Here is an 18,415-nt window from a genome sequence, read left to right as displayed (position 1 = left end):
ATTTTTTTAAAGAAAAAAAAAAGGTCCAAATTCTCTGATTCTTTATTGTGAATATTTTCTGGTTTCTGTAGTCCTCTATGACAGTAAACAGAATATCTTTGTGTTGCGGACTGTTTGTCAGGTCAGAAGAAAACGTTTTAGGTTGCATCTTGTGCTCTGGGAAACAGTGATTGACATGTTTCACCATTTTCTGACATTTTATGGACCAAACAACTACTCGATCAGTGGAGAAAATAATTGGCAGATTAATTGATAATGAAAATAATTGTAATTACGATGTTTATCTACATGGTCCTTGTTAACGAATCAATAAAATAAACAATCAATGAATAAAACATTGTAATTGTGAGCATGTGGCAGCCACTGACATTTGGGATGCCAGATGTTATTAACCTTTTAATCTTATAATTTGCTGTTCTTTACAAAGAGCATTACAGCTGCACAGAGTGCTAGCACTTACCTTTTTAGCTGGAATTAGTCTGACTGTGACATATTGTGACTGTTCCCCACCACTGTACTACCTGTGAACTCCTGCTATACAGCTGCACAGATGCTCATCCAGTAGATTCAGTTGTCTCTGAACAGATTTATTGTAGAACAGATTGAAAGGATATCTCATTAAATGTGACTGATAGTTTTGGTATCTTCTCACAGTGTCAGTGATGGAATAGAATAGTTCTCCCTTGAAGAAAGGAGCGATCCTTTCTGAAGAATTGAGTGGTTTAAGCAGAGAAGTGAATATAATATGTATATGGTTATCTATTCTACATCTCTCTACAGTTGTTTATAAAGAAGTTTTGTTTAGCCATACAGATGATATCTGTCACTTACACCCAGAGACACACTACCCACGCCATTTTCTTTAAAGGTGACAAAAGGGATAACCAATTGTTTTTCTGTTTATCAGAGGTGACATGACCAGTGGCGCAAGGGGGCGAGGAGGCCCTGTGTTGCCATAGCTAAATATACATCCCTGACAGCTCCATAATAGGTTCCAGGAAGTTCAGTCGAAAATAAAAACAAAGCAACATTTCTAGCTGATTGGCTTTGAAAGGCCGTTTTTCCTTGCTGAATGGGAAAAATGTGGACTTCAGCATTCCATGGCCGTGATGCCAGTCGGATTGGATAGGCGCAGCCTTGCGTGTGCAGAACGAGCTTGGTGTGAGGGAGACACATTGCACTGCAGAAACCAACTTTATGGGAAAGAATTTGTCTGCATGTTTGAAAGGGCTAACAGCAAACAAAAATAACAGGAGTAGTTTGAGCTGTGCACATCTCTTCTCGTCTTGTATTATGCATTATTTTTTTTAATTTTGCAAGTAAGTGTCGGCATTTTTGTGTTTAACCCAATAGAGTGTAGTTTTCAGACATTTAATATGTTGACACTGGCACCTTTTCTCTCTTTTGTAGTGTACGACATTGAGTGTAAGGCCCACTATTTTGTGGTTTGGAGCTAATCCTTGTAAAGCCTGTAGTGTAAGCAGTTGTCTGAATATTGGACTCAATTATTCACTTGATGTTTTACCAAAATAACTTGAAACCATATACGAATAGATTTCACATAGATGGCTTTTAGGTATCTTTTCATTTTGAAGTTGCCTATGATTTTGACTTTTTCCAGATTTTGTAGAGTCTAATTCCTTCTTTTGAGAGGGCGATGCGTGCAGTAGTGATGACACCATGTTTCTTTTTTCACTCCAGTGATACTGCAGGCAGAAGTTAAATGAGACAAATGAAGTCACATCAAAGCTATGCTGTACACTGTAGATTTTCACTCTTCAACATTCTTTTGTGAGAGCAGACCACAAGACAATGTGTTTACAAACACCTACGCCTCGCTCATTTTCAGTACAAAATTTAGTCATGAATTCATAAAGATAATGCACTTCCTGGATCTCATCCCATTTGCTCAGCTGTCTGACATTACCCCACAGTATCTTTTGAGGAGCCACTTACTGCGGCATGGTTTAGAATTACTGCACTCCTGGCAAACAGCCTCAGTATTAGAGTCCAACACCCCTTTAGTAAATTATGTTTGTATTCCATTTTTTTTTCTCTTTTTGCCTCTCAAGTTTGGTTAAATTATGTGCTGAGAGATGTTTTATGACAAACAGCAAGCCCTAGGGAAGTGCACTTTATACATCAGTGGAAGTGAGCTGCCATGTGAACAGCAGTGGAGTGGCTCGTTTTTTTCCTCCTCTTCAACCACTCAGCCCCCTCTTCCAGTTGACATGAAAAGAAATGAGGGAACTTGGATCTCATGGAAGCAGAAAAGAAGGCTGCTTTGTTAGAAAGCTTTGTTTTTAAAGTCATTTCATTAGAATCTTTTAATATTTAATCTAGGACATCAAATTAATTTGAACATAGACACACAAAAGAAAAAAAAAAGAATCCCATGTTCTTGCTGACATGTTGCTCATATATGAGTAAAGAGGTATTGCAACAGTTTGACTGTAGGAAGGGTGACCCCCCCCCAAGCCCCCCCCCCCCCTTACATCCCCCAACCCCCCGGCCCCTTTGCTCCCTTAAATCCAGCCCTGTTGCCCCTGAGTTTCCCTAAAGCTGGTTCTAACATGGCAGACATGTGGGCCCACAGGGGAGTAATTTATGACAGTTGTCGCCTTGGTCTGCTAAGCCAGCCCGGGACATCTTCAACCACTCTGAGCGGGGCAATTCAGTGCCCCAGTGGGGATAAACCCGATAGGCTTTAATGTTTCCCCGCCACGGAGCCTGTGTGGCATCAGTGGTTAGAAATGTCCCCTGTAAGCCTCTTGTTGTTTGAAAGTCACCAAGTGTTGCCATGGAGAGGGCAACCTGTTGCATATGGAAAGCTTACATGACACCAAGGCGCGCGCATGCGTGTCTTTTGTGGAAAGGGCTGCTATGAAATGCATGTGGTATTAAAAAAAGACCCTGCGCATTGGACCTTTACAATCATTTATTGGGTGGATTTTGTCATATTTGTGAAGGATTAATTGCGCTCTCTTTAAGGCCCAACTATGCTTCAAATGAAGCGCTTTTCAGATTGGCTAACAACTTCTGAAATATCTGGGCTGCATGTGATCATTTTTGCCACTTTCCGGAGCAAACATCTACCGATCCCGTCCACTTAATGTAGCTATTGGCTGGGTGTACAGAGTTATGAAAGTAAAGCTGAATGCAACACAATTAACGCCTTTAAGGAGAAACTTTGAGCTGGTATCCTCACATTTCACTCCTCTGTATGATGGCAGGCTTTTAGCCCTGCTTTTTGGGTGGGTGGGAAGAGGGGGGGGGCTTTTAAATGTGGTGGGACGACTCATCGCTCTACCTAGTTCATTTGAAGCATACTAAGACCTTTAAGGTTACATTCTGGAACGGGTAAAGCTATGTCACCTGTTCCATATGATGGATACCTACTGAACCAAATAGCAACATGCATTTCTCAGCACCAGTTTAAAATAAATTGCCTGGGTCAGTGACTGAAATATCCTCTGTTTTTCACTGCCCACTGCTGCAATACAATGTATCTTACAGGCCTTCAAAACATTATTTATTCATGACCCTTTGTTGTGATGTGTATATATGTATGTCTGATCTCTCTTCTAAAAGAGATCTCAATGACAATGAAACTTCCTGACTTTTGCAATGTATAGTTAGTATTCCACTTGTGCTGGTGACATCAGTAGGTAACAGCTGCCCCACCTCACCTCATCAAAATGCCAAAAGTGAAACAGCCTGGATGTAAACATTTAATACAGTATATCCGCTGTCTACAGGTGGGTGTACAGAATATAGAAAAAAGCAGAGTTGAACTTCATTTCACTATGATCTGCATTCATATAGCTTTATTTATCCAAAGCCCGAGACAGGAATAATATAGTTGTTTAACAAATCAGTGCAAGGCAGTGGTAAGATGCATCATTCCCCTAAATCCAGTTAGTAACAGAGCGTGTCTGGTAAAAATGATAAATATCCCCTCTGCTACTTGCTACACTGTGTTTCACGTCAGCTGTTATCCTTATTGTAAAGTGCTGTTAGAGTAAGAAAACCCTCTGCCAGAGGACTTGTTGTGGCTCAGGACTTGTGGTCACCAAGAGGACCTTGAGGCTTTCAGCTCTGTATACCCAGTCTCAGATTTTGTTTGTTTGGGTATTTATCCCAGCTGTAGAGAGTACAGGGCGAGGTGCTATGTAGGGGAGGCTTTTTATTTATGTGTGCACTCTGGACTAGCTAAACAACATGTAGTCCTGGAGATGGATCATCAGCCAGGCTTTTTCTTTGGCAGCCATCAGCATACAAAATCAACTCAATAATGTACTTTAGCTGTGTTTGGGAACTGGCTGACTAGCTGCTGGCCAGGGAAACACACACCGCTCCGTTGTCCCCTCAAACCACCCACCCCTTCAGCCCAGGGTAAACTGAAACAGCCAAGATTAGTATTAATCCCTCTTAATGCCGTGGCTCATAATATAGTCATTAGGTGACTTGAGACTAAGCCATCCCACCTAACTGCTGCGATTTATTAAACACACACAGAGGATTTGCTGTCAATGCTGGGTGGGTATAAAGCGAGCATCACGTCTAAATACAGTGGTATCAGCCTATTAATACTGATGAGCTGTGCTGTGAATGGTTACATTCAAATGAGGGGTTCACACACTGAGGCAGGGATGAAATGGGATGACTGGGCTCTCCACTGAGTCCTGCTTTCCTGTATGTTGTGGAAATTCCTGAGCATATTCTGCATGTACCTCACTCATCTGTCAGTAACATAGACCTGTGTAAAAATAATAACATATCAAATTCAACTACATATAAGTAAACCAATGTTTTTATGGTCAATTCTTCTCTCTGTCCTAAATCTTAAATCTGAATATTATAGAACACATTTCCTTGACTTATCCCATTCCTCTGTTCAAACCACACAGGGACTTCTTTCAACTTACTAACAGGGCTTATGTGTTGATTTATTGGCTTATAGTCATCCTCAACCATCCTTAAGAGTGGTTAAACCACCACCAGTGACGGTACAGCTGGCTGAGAATGTAATGTTAAGAAAATGAACCATGGCCCTGAGATAGTTCAGCAGTAGCTCTTGAGGGATTTCACTCTGGAGGAGTGCCAGAGTTTTGAAACTCTTGATCTGATTTGCATTGTCTGCCTCATGCTGTGAGGTCGTAGTGGTGTATTGTCATGTCATGGTTCCAGTTAGAGTTGGGAAATATGTTGATATTGATATTGAGAGTAGGTACCCACCAAGGGTTTGTTAAATGTTTTTGAAAAATTGAATCTCTCAAACTCCCCGAGGATGCTGGTGTCCTCAGCCGACATTACTGTCTTTCAGAGGCTGTAGGGGGCTCAATTTGAAAGATAAGTGAAGATTGTGGTATCATATGAAATTAGAAGACCTCAGGCATCCATCGGTACCATACGTCATGATAGCTTGTCAGGAAGTGGACCAAATAGTGCTCCAAAGTTACGCTAACTACTGGAGGTCCTGATTCAGAAAGATTGAGTTGATGAGTTTAAAACGCTGACATGAAATGCATAAAAGTTTCATTGGCAGATTCCATCCCCAGAGACTGATGATTACAAAAACACACGGGCCACTTGTGAATTTTGGCGATCATGTGCTTATCAATGTAGCTTCATTTTTTTTGGTCTTATCTGATAGGAGTGGAACCCAACATGGTGTACTGCAGTTGTAGCCCTTTCACTCACTTCAATGACATTTGCATTCTGAGATTCACTTTTGCACACAACTTATCATTAGCCCATGTCTCTCTTGTTGACTTGACCACATTTTGGCCATTCTCCCTTAACCTTAGTCACTAACAAGGTGTTTTTGTCCACAGAACAGTTGCCAACAGCATGTTTTCTTATATGACACAACTTTGTGTAAACTCTGCACAGTTCCCAGGAAATGAGCTGTTTCTGAGATACTCAGAAACAGGTGTCACAACCTCCACTTCTGACACCAATACACCATTGCATGTTCGAAGTCACTCACATCACTCATCGTACCTATTCCAATGGTTAGTTGAACTGTAACAGAACCTCTTGACCCTTGCAACACGCTTCATATTCTGAATTACAGCCATATGATTCACTGGCTAAAAGTGTCCAAATCTGGGGTTTTGTCCAAATTGTATTTAATATAATCACATCCACATTAAGATGTCATACTGATTTTAATATAGATGTAAAAAAAAAAAGCAGCTCTTTCCCTTCGACTAAGTCTAACCCAGTTAAATAATGTAAACAATGCTTTGTGACAGTGGAGTGTTTCCTGTGAAGAGAACATTTCCATTCAACAGCAGTTTTTCAAACACTACATCAGTTTGTTTGTAGCGGCAGTGTGTAATTCCCGGCAGAGTGCAGTTGCAGTGTGAGCCTCTGTGGCGGAGGGTATTGTGCCCTGTGTGAACACAGCAGAGTCGGCCTGTACAGTGCGTGGTTTCTGGAATCTCTCCTACCCCATGGGAATGCCATTAGTGGGGAGCTGAAGGAGTGCAGCAGGTGAAACAAATAAGGACGATAACTCCCCACTCCTTCACTCACACACACTAACACACACACACACACACTCTGTTTTTCTTTGATGGTATACTTGCTTGTTTTATACAAACAAAAGAAACCTTTTTGTTAAAAAAAAAAAATTGTGTTCCTCCACACACCAGCCCACACCGCACGTCCATCTGTGATTGGTTTAAAGTGTCACATGGTGGTTGTGTTGCTTCAGAGATGGGTTGATGTGTCCTGTTTCCTTTGCCTTCGATCTCTATTGTAACATCTGGCGGTCAAGTCAGACTAAATCATCATATTGAGTTATTGTCACTATATTTTGTAGTTTCCCAGGGCGAGCTATAATTTGTAGTTGCTGTACTACTTCTCCTCATGCTTCTCTCCTCTATCCCTCATTTTTCCCCTGCAGTTGTGGATGGCGGTACTCATCAAGAGGGGTGTGAAATCCAGTCCGAGCCTGAGCATGTGTGATGGTTTATCTTGCCGAATGAATGCCATCTGCAGCTTAACCCTTTACTGTACCCAACCTCGAACCCTCCAAACATTACCCCCAACTGTATGGCCCCCTCCCCTTTCTTCGTCTTCTCGATCTCATCCCCCTTCTTTCCCCCCCGCCCAACATCTTAACCAAGACACACGCTGACATTGGCAAGGGTACATGGTCAAAGGATTGGATGGAAATTGTGCGTCTTGCTCTGCACTGTTTGTTTTTCTGGAAATAGAGGTGATAATACGAGCCCGCCTCATCTGAAGGGCACCTCACTGTGACACTGCAAGCAAACACTTATGCATCAAAATGAACTGGAATGATTTGGATTAGGCGGCTGCATTTATGGCGAGGCATGTCATCAGAAGAAATGTTTAAAGAGCTGATGTTTTGTCAGTGGAGGAAAAAGATCTTTAACCATATAAAAATAAAAAAAGTTATTTTACAGGAATGACATTCTGATAAATCAGCGTGCCACAAAATATCCACCCCCCCGCACCACACATTCATACAGAAATGTTCATGTGCACCCCCTCAAGTTTTAATTCAGCATGATAAAACATCCGTTATTTATAAGTACACTGAGCGTAAAGTATGTCCATCCATCACAGAGGGGACAGCAGGCTGTGAAACACATTAAGTGGATGTTGGGGCCCGGCCAGCTCCCTGCCGGAATAATGTGGCCTCTGTGCAAAGTATGCAGCATAGAAAATACATTTTATGTACAGGATAACAGGTGCAAAGCAGCGCAGTGGCTGGCAGGCTGCGGCCCAGGCAAGGTTTGGTAATGAAGTCATGCTGTTTGAATGCACCTGCTTTATTTTTACTGGGTCTGGTTTTTTTTTTTTTTTTTAGGTGCAACACAATTCTGCTGAAAGGCATCATCTTTGAACTTAATAAAGCATTTTGGTCAGATTATTTTCTATTGGAGGTCCATGGTCTATATGTTGTTCCAGAAACTTTTCTCATGACAGGAATTCTGGTATTTCATATTTTAACAGTAGGGCTCTCCCATATGGACCAAAATAAAACACCTTTTTTTCTAGCTTTGATTTTTTTTTCTGGAAAATGCAAAGACTACAAGATGATTGAAACATTTAAGGATCACTTCACTGATATTGCATATGGATCAGTTTTACTCATCATGGTTTGTAGGAGAACCTACGGTGGTTTGGTTTGTCTGTTCTTGGCTACTGTAGAAACATGGTGGTGCGACATGGTGGCCTCTGTGGAAGAGGACCCACTCCCTGTGTAGATATAAAATTCTCATTGTAAGGTAACGAAAACACGACTCTTAGTTTTGCGGGATTATACACTGGTTAAAACAAACATGTGAATATTACATTACATTTTTGCCAAGTCCGTTCCACTTGATGCCACTAAATCTTACACACTGGACCTTTAAATCATGTTGGCCTTGAGAATTACAGGTGCAGAGTTTGAAAGACGTGAATGTGGGCTGGATAGGGGGAGTCAACAAAAGATTCTGTCGATTTGCATGAGTTGCATTATGGGAGTGGTATGATCCAGAATTTTTGGAACTTGATCCACACTAGGAACTAAAAGTCAAGAGGATATCTCAGCTTCTGCTTCTTCAGTTTTGACCATTCTCTTTTTAATCTGTCTTTTGAAAGTCCCCTAACTTTATGGAAATGGTAAATAGTAAATCACTGACATAGCACAGGAATCCAGTTTAATTATCAGTCTCTGCAGAGAAAGAGCAGAAACTGATAGACATATCTAATTCATCATGCTCCTGCTGTTTGTGTTTCTTAACAAGACATCAGCCTGATTCTCCAAGCAGCTGGAAGTTGCCGCTTACTACCTTCACTACCTACTTAACTTAATACCAACTGAACATTAGCTGCAGGCTAGCTAGCAACAGATGCACTAATCGTGTCTGTGTGTTTGTGAAGTGAGCAAATTTGCATCTACTTGTGTCTTTGCATTGACTTTGTATGTATTCGTGCCATGCCTAAATTTGCTTTGCGTTTTGTCTGAACCATAGACTGTAAAAAATATAGACGTAACACCATTGTGACGTCACCTACTGGTTTCTGAAGAGTGGTTTTGAAGCTCAAAGTTGGCAGCTCCGGCTGTCGCCATCTTGGTCTACGGGGATTGACTCGCTTTTGGAGTCAGCCTCAAGTGGCCATTCAAGGAACTGCAGCTTTTGGCACTTCTGCATTGGCTTGGTTTTTCAGCCCAGGAGGTTGCCGCTTGGTGTGAAAACACTGTTAGATTCACTCCCCGAGAGCCATCATGAGCATCATGACAGTCCAATACACTGCTATGGGTGCACATATTCTGTAGTGTAGATAAAGTTTGAATAAATCAAATTAAAAGAATACTAAAGTGATTTAGTGTTGCACCTTTATTTATTTGGGGAACTTGAAAATCAAAGCAGCAGGCTGAGAGCTATTAAAGTCTCCGTTGTCCATAATGCCTGTAAATGCATCTTTTATTTAGACTCTCCCTCACCAGTAAATGTCGACATCTTTTAAACTCCACATCCTCAAATTATAACACTTTCCTTAAAACATTTGTGGTCTCCTAGACCAAGCTGACATAATACTGATGACATCATTAGAGTTATTTTCTCAGACTTGAAAAAAGCTCTTCTGGAGGCACCGAAGATATAATTATTTTCAAAGGCTGAGTAGTCTGCTTGATTAGTAAACTGACATTGATGTGTAAAATTGGTGGAGTTTGCTTTTAATTTGAAATATTGCCCAGTCCTACATACCAGAGAGAGGTGGCTGTAATACCTCTCTCTCTATATACAGTGGAAACCACTAATAGTGATCATGGTTACAGTGATCAACCACTTACATGGATCAAAAAGCACAACCTGTCTGCTGCCAGCTGGTGACCTGAGGCTGGTGCTGTGTGCACATTGAAATCATGATGGGAAAAAAGAAAAGGAAAAAATCATTTTCTCTCAATGAAAGACGTAGTCTCTTTGAAGCTTATGACAAACAAAAAACGAGCCAATGAGAGCGTTTGAAATAACTGTTCTGTATATTGAAGCAGTCGATAAAATTCAGTAAATAGCGAAGCTGCCCGTTTCATTACTTTATATTCATGTAATAAATATACAAACGTCAATTAGATGGTAACCTAATTAAGAAAAAGGAACAAAAATTGAATATAATCATCTGTTCATAGTGATCAATTTGACCTGGACAAACATGATCACTATAAGCGGTTTATACACACATACTCTCTCACAGCTCATAAAAAGGGGGAGCCCGGTGTTTCCCCAGTGACAGGAGCTGCAGTTTGTCTTAATGATCAGCATGGAGTCCAAAGGGCAATTTGAACAGAGCCCTTTAGGTCAGAGGTTGCCACCAGGGCTGTGTGTTTGTTTGGTCTTCAGTGGTGTCGTCATTAATATTGGGGGGGGGGGGGGGGGGGGTGTTTGGTGGTGGTGACTTTCTGAAGGATTTCAGTCAAGGATAACGGGGAGATAGAACATACACACAGTAATGCTCATAATGACGACACAAGTGAAATCTCTTTCAGACTGCGATTTTAAGTTATTAAAGCTCCATCTTTGGAAATGTGCCTTTAACTCATTTAAAATTGTATTTAATTGTCTAATCGTTAAGTCAACATGTCATGTGTTTGAAATGTTGTCATTGGTGTTGTGTTTATTTGCTCTATCAAAAAAGGGATCAGTGAGAGATTTTGCAACAGCAGTATAACTATGCCAGTATTGACCATGATTATTCATTACCCCAAACTATGCATATTAAAATCTAGTTAACATAGAATGTCCTGAGAACCTCAAATGTCATTTTTCTGTATTTGGGGTCAAGAGTTCCAATATAAAGCTCACAGGCTTTTTAAGGAAAGCTTTAGAAATTAATAAAAAAAAATCTAAAATTCTAAACTTTTTGTATAGCCCATGTAACAAACGGGTAATCTCTGTAAGAGATGCTAACTAAAGTTGTTTTACTTACCTCAGTGTTGAACAAAGACAGTGAGTCAGAGTACCAATTCCTATCTAGCATTTAAGGCACATGGGTGAGAGCGTAGAGTTAAAGTGATGTCTACGATTGGAGGATATATGCATTCTGTATATAATCTTAAACTGTATTGATTTGACTGAAATTGATTAAGCATGTTTCCAGATATCTTCCCACTCTTCGTCATCAATTGTGACAGATAGCTCTTTATCCCATGTGCCCTTAAGCCTCTGTGACAGAGGCTGTAAGTAAGTGACATGGGGTGTAAAACGCATAGCTTTATAAAACAAACGGACACACATCTTTCCAGCTGTTTAGAAATAACAGTTTCTCAACAGGAGATCTTTCAGGATTGTCCATTAACTTTGTGGTATGCATTATATAACGCCTTATCTGCAGGTAACGAAAGACATCCTGCCTGGGGATACCATATTTCTCAATCATTTGTTCAAATGTCATTACTATGTATTACCAGAAAATAAGTCCTTCAGCGTACTAATTCCTCTATTACCCCACTGTCTAAAACCAGCATTGAATAACCCAGGCTGGAAATTCGGGTTGTTCACTATAGTGAAGATGGAAGTCAGTTTTGACCTTCTCTCAAGTAAGCGCACTCATTGTCAGGCCTGAACTGTATTAAGTATAATAGGGTTGTCACAGCTCGACCTAATAGTGTCTAATATCTTAAAAAAAAACAGTAAGTCCCTCAGTTTATATTTCAAAAGGGAAGCTTCAACACCCACCCAGATAGAATCTGGATTATTTACGACCCAGTCATAAACATATCTCATATGAGCACACAGCTGATGTTTGGTAAGTCTAGACCCCCACAGAGACTGGTAGCTACAGTCTAGTATTCTTAAGCTTTGGTCTGTGCTTACTCCATATAAATGAACTTAACCAGCAATTTAGGTCTTTTATCACTTTATTCAAGAGGACAACAGGAATCAGGGCTGTATTAGTGATTAGCCTGCGGATTGTTTTCTAGATGAATTGTTTGATCTATAAAATTCCAGAAAGTATTGAGAAATGAAAATCAGAAACTTTCCAAAACCTTATTTTATTTATTCAAATGTCTTGGTTTGTACAACCAACAGTCCAAACCCCAAAGGTACTCAGTCTCCTACCATAGGGCAAAAAACAAAACTAGCAAATACTCACATTTGAAATGCTGAAACCAGTGGATTTTTGGCAATTTTGATTAAAAGATGATCCAAATGATAAATCAATGATTAGACTTTTTGCCAGTTCAAAGTTGTTTGAATCATTTCTACTGCCTTGCCTCATCTCGGAAGTTATACTACTGTGTGTTTCACTTCTTATAACCTGGAGGAAACACTTGTGCTAGAGGTAAAAATGAGGTGATCGTAAGTAATAGATCATCTAATGTCTGTTTAATGGCTGTTGTATTTTCGCAGAGACAGATGTAGCAACTGTTGCATTCTTAGCTTTTCTTAGCAAGCACTGTGAAGTCGTCTCTTGATTGACTTTGCGATTGATTAGGTTTTAGGAGCTAAGTGCTTGTAAGGCTATTGGTTCTGTGCTTGCTGATCTTTCTTTCTACTTGAACAATCTAGTAAGGGAGTGTTCTTGTAAATACAAATGCAAACTATATTCCATGTAGCCCTCTAGGAAATGCTCTCCTGCAGTAGCCATTACAGCCGTCCTCCCAAGCATTTGGAAAAGTTTTAATTTCTCCGGGGCTTTCAAATTGCCTGTTTAGGTTGCGCAGAAGCATTGTTCCAAGCATCTATGAAATACCACTGTGGCCCAATGAAATGACCATATGGAGCTCCATAGCATTGTTCCATCCTAATTGCCCCCTTCTACAAGTGTCAATTTCATTCAGGAGAATACAGGGACTGAGGGCAGAAAGGAAGAATGAAGGGTGGGGGCCGAGGGCTAAGGAGAGCTGACATTCATCAAACTTCTCCCGACAGATGGATAAGAATACTGTCGTGCAGACTTTGTTCAGCAGATGAACAGAGAGGAATTCTCCCTGGATTTCATTTAGCCTTGCTGGTCTTGTTAAAGCGTCGCCTCTCTCCTCAGCATGAGGAGCCTCCGCATTGCAACCAAGGACCCTGACTCTTAATTTCAGCAGCTGAAGAGGTCCAGATCAATAACCATCAGTGTTTGGTTTTGGGCCACTGCGTCGGTCAAGGGGGGGATTCACCCCTCCCTCATCTGCTCCCCCCCCCCACCGCTTCTCTTATACCTTATAGAAGGTATCGTTTTGCTTTGTTCATTTTCTCTGTAAGCTTGTGTGTCAGTGTTAGGGTTGGGTTTGTGTGTTTGTGTGCAGTGTACACAGGTCTGTATTGATGTCTCAGAGATGTAACAGTTGGACGAGGTTGTTTCCTTGTGTATTTCTTTTGTTTCTGCTGTCTGCACCAAGATGAGTAGATTTTCTACATCTGCATCTAAACTCACCAACACCTACAGGAGGCCAGTGCCCAGCTATGACAGGCAAAACCATTTCAAACTATTAATCTGCTATCTGAAAACTGAAGAATATGGTGGTGTTCATCAGTTGTTCATAAATCGCATATTAGGGCTGCATGATATTGGAAAAAACTGACATTGCAATGTCTTTTTTGTCTGCGATATACTGTATAATGCAATATGAAAAAATATAGGAAATTTCACCAGATACATGCAGAGTTATTCATGTACAGATATACAATTAACTCATCAACCATAATTTTCATCATTTGGGTACTTTAAAAGCCTATCCTCTCCTAACAAAACAAAACCCCATCCTACTTCTACCACACTTGGCTCAGCCCTCTGCCACCCCTCCAGAAATCAGCTTGGATTCCTCCACTTTCAGTTTTACGTATGCGACTCTGATACAGGCATGGACAGGTGGAGAGGTATTTGGGAAAAACAACACGTTTCGTAATAAACTTTACAAATGGACTTGTGTGTCACAGTTGTGCTGAGGACGGTGAAACTCTCAAACTAAACTAAACAAACAGATTTATCTATATGCAAGCAAGATGTAAATACAGATAGATCTGGATACTGCAAGTTTTGTGTGTGTTGTGTGTGTTAAGCATTTCTTACATTAACGCACAGACCAGCCCCATGACTAAACTTTTTAACTTTTAACCAGCACTGCGACGAGGTGCTGCTGATAACGGGAACACAGGCACTCAAAAGCTGCCTTGTGTAACTAAACACCTGCCTCTAGCACCCAGGTGACATTATCTGTGACAGTAGGATGCATGTTTACAGGCAGGTGATACACAGAGTCTGCATGCACAGCGATCAGTTCACTATGTGCTCTGGTGAAGGGGTGCATTTCATCAGTTTATCAAATAACCAGAACAGGCCGTGATTATTTTCAGGTTGTGATAGGCTTATAGTGGGGCCTGCTTTGGTTTGGTAAATTGATGAAGTGCACCTCTTCACCAGACCACATTGGGAACTGATCAAACTCTGTGTGTCCATGAGCCCTTAAATCAGACTAAATCATGTAATATCAGCTGGACTTTTCTTGTAGATTAGTTATGGAAAATGAGAACCTTGCGAGTTTTCCTTTTGTATCAAGCAGCAAAAAAGTTGTAGCATAAATATGTTTGAGTTAATTTGCCTTACTTGACATTGCATGTCCTGCGATGTGACTATTGCACATGCGCACATCGCAATGTCCATGCTAAAAGGGGACTGCAGATGCAAATTAGCCTTGAGCTAACTCCGGTGCAGTGCATCTTTAATGTTTAAAAACTGCACACTGTCCCAATCAATAAATCAAATCAATGTGCAAAAAACCCACAATATATCCCGAGCCCTAACACATATGCTATCTCTTCATCTCTCTACAGTAGCTGGAGACCAGGAATAGGTGATGTCCTCAGCACATAATCTGTAAAATGATATTTAATAATATGGAAATAAATGATATATAAAGACAGGACATACATTTTAAACTTTTACACATAATAATCTATCAGGTACATCTGTTTTGCTCTCTCACCACAAATACCACATGTAGATTGAGACCCTCCTTTTCAAGAGGTCTTTGTCCAGTTTTTCAATTGACAGCTTTCACAGCAGCCCAAAGGAACGAAACCAAATGGGCAAACACACAAAATAGGTCTGATCATTTTGGTAAATAATAAAATGTTTGAGAGATAAAATAGTTTGAATGATAATCTAAAACTCCAGGATAATAGAACTGAAGGAGAGGTCTCTATTACTATAAAATATGTGACACATTAGACTGGCACATTCAGTTCTTTGTCTTTTTGTTATTTTAATGAATCAACAACAGATGAGTTTCCAAGCCCTGTGGCTGCAGTGTTTGTGTTTCTTTGTGCTGCCTTCAGCACCACTATACCTTGATCACAATTACTGTGGCAGTCTCTCCATCGTACAAACACACAGCGCACACTGATGCACACATTCCAAGGGCTGCCTGGTTTACAGTGAGGAAAACTTCTTTCACTGTTCATATGGACACCTGACTGTTGTTTTAAGTCACACTTGAAAAACTGTGAACCTGCCCTTTAACTAGGCAATTACTAAAGAATGTCAAAATATTTGAGAAGGCAGAAGCAGTGGCAGCCTTACTAATATTCACAACCTGTAACAATGTAACCTGAAAATGAGATGAACAGCAGAAGATAAAAAAATAGGAATGCAACTTTTTCTCTATACAGATTTGGATATCACAACTAAAGGCTGACGAATATATTGGTCAGCCGATATTGGCGTATCCCAGAGATATCTGTATTGGTGTATATATTGTCTGATACGCCCCAATATTTTTAAAGTTATATAGGCAGCATTTATGTAAACTTAGCACAAAAAGTAAGGAAATTTGTGTTTGGTAGATTATTTCTTTGTTGTAACAATGCTTCCTGGCAATAAATCTTATACCGTTGGAAAGCCTGTATATTTCCCTTTTTAAATGGTGCCACATTTGGAAGGAACATGTGTTTGTGGGATGAGCAGCAGAGCTGAGTATGTGGGTTGCGCCCATGAAAAATATGCCAAATCTTCTCTGCCAATGCCAAACAGCTTATTCTGCCATTGACTCTTGTTTGGTGTTTGGTGGATTGGATGATTGAAGTTTGAAGAAACAAGACATATTGGCAATTTAACAATTTATTCATTTAACAAACAGGAGCCTCCGTAGCGTGTGGAAGAACCATACACATCCACAACAGCCTGGCACCTCCTCCTCATGCTGGTCACCAGCCTGGTCACACACTGCTGTGGGATTCTTCTTCTTCATTCTTCAACCAGCATTTGTCGCAAGTCAGCCAACGTGGTTGTGTTGGTCACTCTGAATCTGAATCCGGACTCATCGCTGAACATAACGTTCCTCCACATGTTCAGGTTCCAGTGCACGTGTTGCTAACACCAGCGCAAACGGGCCTGACGGTGAAGGGCAGTCATGGCAGGCCCCCTGGCAGCCTTATGAGACCGGAGATTGGCTGCATGCAGTTTGTTCTGGATTGTCTGGGCAGAGAGCTGTCGGCCATATCATCCTGCAAACCTTGACTACAAATCTGTAGAAGACAGCCTACGGTACCTAAGTGCTGACAGGGTTAGGAAACAGTCTTCTTGGGGTGTCGTCTTCTTGGGACACCCATTTCGTGGCCTGTCTCTGACATCCCCCGTCATATGGAACTTGGCCTTCACTTTGGAGATGGTACTAGGGCTCACTCCAGATAATGCCGCAACTTGGTTTTGCGGAACACCAGCTTGAAGTTGCCCTATTGCATGGGCCCTATCCAGATCAGTCAAACGTGGCATGCCGATTCTTGGAGCAGACACCTACTGACCACTGTAGCAGGGCCCATGCTCACAGGTGCCTGGGGGTACCAGAAGCTAAAACAAGAGTCAATAGCAACAGCAAAATAAGCTGTTTGGCATTGGAAGAGAAGATTTGGCAAATTTTTCATGGGCACAACCCACATACTCAGCTCTGCTGCTCATCCCACAAATGCATGTTCCTTACAAATGTGGCACCATTTAAAAGGGAAATAAACAGGCTTTCCAACGGTATAAGATTTATTGCCAAGAGACACTGTTACAACAATGAAATAATCTACCAAACACAAATTTCCTTACTTTTTGTGCTAAGTTTATATTTGTTTATATCCTTTTTCTTAATTCAAGCTTAATATTTATATATTTTGTTCTATTTGTTTTTTTTATATTTATAGTTAAAATTATTAAATTCCCAGTGAAGTTTACTGTTTCAGTGGACTGATGTAATTTTTTACAATAAAGTTTATTGTTAAACTGTAAAATATCATGCCTCCATTACATAGCTTTGTCACAAGTATTTGATAACCACTTTGAGGGATCACTGCAAAAAATGTGTGTTTTTGTATATATTTTGTATTTATAAAATAATCAGCCAATATATCCATACAGTTGGGCCCTAGTCCATAAACTTACTATCCGGACTGTACATCCTTTTTTGTATTGGACATAGAATTTATTTCCTCGCATGAAACCCAAAGCTGAATGCATTGAATTTTAGTCCTCTGGCTGTTAGTTTTAGTCTAGTTTTAGTCAACATTATATTCACAGTCCTTGATAATGTTACGTTAACAATGGCTTACCTTTTTATAAATGTGGATGTGCTGGCCTGTGTGTGTTTCCATTGTTGATCCCAGCTGGTGGCCACACTTGTGGAAAAAGGTATATTTTTTGGCAGTGGGAGATACTGTTTTACCAATCATCATCTAAGGATATATGTATATGTGTACATATATATATATATATATATATATATATATATATATATATATATATATATATATGAAGAAAACATGAATTAGTGACACGACAGTGGCAGTAAACCCAATGTTTTCTTTGAATTTCGCTCTTTGATAATGTGTAGAGCATGGAGAGAAAAAAAAAAGATTCAGTAACATTTGTTAGCTTCAAATATGGGTCTTTTGCCAACCTGGGTATTATAACTCATTGTCACTTGCATCTGTGCACATGAATAATTTTCCTGTTCTCACACTCTAAATTTCACTAACACATGAGAGAAATGCTGGCACTTCTTTTTAATTTTATACATTTCAAACTGTGTAACATTCTTGTTCTATTTGGACATTATCCAATGGGTTCTTTGTTTAAGTTGCTCTTGTAAGATGAAGACATGACTCAGTTGCAGTGCCAGTACCATAAGAATGTAATCCTCCTCTCCTTTGATGTATTGGCCATTAAAAGAACTTGATATTTTGCTTCTTGTGCTCCACTCCTCTACACTGTGATTCTGTTGAAGACAGACCTGTTTGTATAACTCTTGACTCTGCTTTGAAAGCCTTGCGATGATCTTGGAGGCTCCAGATGGAAATATTTGTATGTTTTTAAGTGAGATAGTTTGGTTGGGTGTAGATATTGTTTGTGTTTCATTTCTTGATGTTCTCTGTCCATTTGTTTTTTCTTCTGTTGTCTGGACAATAAGGTGCGT

The 18,415-nt window shown here is 40.3% G+C and overlaps 1 protein-coding gene across 5 annotated transcripts in view; it reads left to right on the top strand.

The window, feature by feature from the left end:
• The window catches only part of gbf1 (golgi brefeldin A resistant guanine nucleotide exchange factor 1), a 90,818-nt gene that overhangs the window by 24,229 nt on the left and 48,174 nt on the right, over positions 1 to 18,415 (top strand). The gene's annotated exons all lie outside the window — the stretch shown is intronic.

This window comes from Thunnus albacares, chromosome 14 (assembly GCF_914725855.1).
Source record: "Thunnus albacares chromosome 14, fThuAlb1.1, whole genome shotgun sequence".
Taxonomy (NCBI): Eukaryota; Metazoa; Chordata; class Actinopteri; order Scombriformes; family Scombridae; genus Thunnus; species Thunnus albacares.
Note: the sequence above shows the minus strand (reverse complement) of the source record. Positions and strands in the feature narration are given on the sequence as shown.